This window comes from Microtus ochrogaster, chromosome 16 (genome assembly GCF_000317375.1).
Source record: "Microtus ochrogaster isolate Prairie Vole_2 chromosome 16, MicOch1.0, whole genome shotgun sequence".
NCBI classification, from domain to species: domain Eukaryota; kingdom Metazoa; phylum Chordata; class Mammalia; order Rodentia; family Cricetidae; genus Microtus; species Microtus ochrogaster.
Window position 1 is genome coordinate 50,064,386 of NC_022018.1, and position 1,281 is coordinate 50,065,666.

Genomic DNA, 1,281 nt, shown 5'->3' on the forward strand with positions numbered 1-1,281 from the left:
TTCTTGAATTTTGCATACAAATGGATGGAAATAGAAAACACTATCCTGAGTGAGGTAAGCCAGACCCAAAAAGAGGAACATGGGATGATTTTTTTAGTTTTTTGTTTGTTTTTGTTTTTGCTTTTTAAAGAAATCATACCTTTTACAATTATATCCAGATAAATAAGTAAGGTCAATTCACTAAATGTTTGTAGTTCAAATAGAAAGAAACAGATTCTTTGCTTGGGAGAAAAAAAAAAGGAGGGAGTGGGATCGACTTCTGAGACAGACACTGTACCCATCACCCTGAGTAACTAAGGCAGGACGCACACATTTGATGATTGTGGCAGGTCGCACACATTTGATGATTGTGGCAGGTGCAGTCCTTTGAAGCAGAGAGCACAGCACGATTGACACAGACACCCTTTGCTGCCTTTGAGTCATAAACGCTAATGCTTTTCTCAAGCACACCCAAATGGTTGGCTGTTTAGTTTTGTATTATTACTAATATTGTACGTATACACACACACACACACACACACACACACACACACACACACACACACACACACACCCCACCGGGCTCTACCCCTTGGTTCCCCACAGCACCAGTTTTTAGGGGCCAAGAAAACTTGAGGTCTCTTTCTCATAGTCCAGACTCCTAGAGGAGACAGATCGCTTTGGCCCCAGGTGTCTGGAAGGGAACCGGTCTCTTCACAAACCGCCCCAAACCCCGAGGGACTCTCAAATCGGTCGTGCCATCGAGGCCTAGCGCGAAGAGCTCTCGTGTTCGGCTTTGGAGAGCCAAGCAGCTCCCCTTCCAGGCCTGTTCTGAATGTTGTGTCCCTGCTCGAGTCGCCAGGGGTCTTTGCGACTTTGACCAGTAGGAGCAGGCAACAACAGAGCCAGACCGCCTCCAGCCGTTTCCAACTCTACCCCAGCAACAGCGCCGGAGCCCCAGCCAGGCGACCCAGCGCCGCGCCGTGCGCCGGGAGAGAAGCAGCTGTTCCCAACAGCTGGGGGGCGGCGGCGCCGGGCGCCCCAGGTGCTGTCCCGGCCAATCGCAGGCGTCCGGCCCGCCCCCTCCCCAGCCGGGCGTCGACCCCCGGGCCGCTAGGGAAGGGAGCAGAGGGGTGAAGAGCTGTCCTCCGTCCGCACTGGTCTGGTAGCTCCCTGGCAGGAGGGACCGTCCCCTGTCCCAGCCGGGCCCAGCGCCGTGCCCCCAGCTGCCACCTCCGTGCCCCGGATCGCGGTGGCCTCTGAGCCTCTCCCGCTTCCACTCCAGCTACTCGTTTTTTTTTT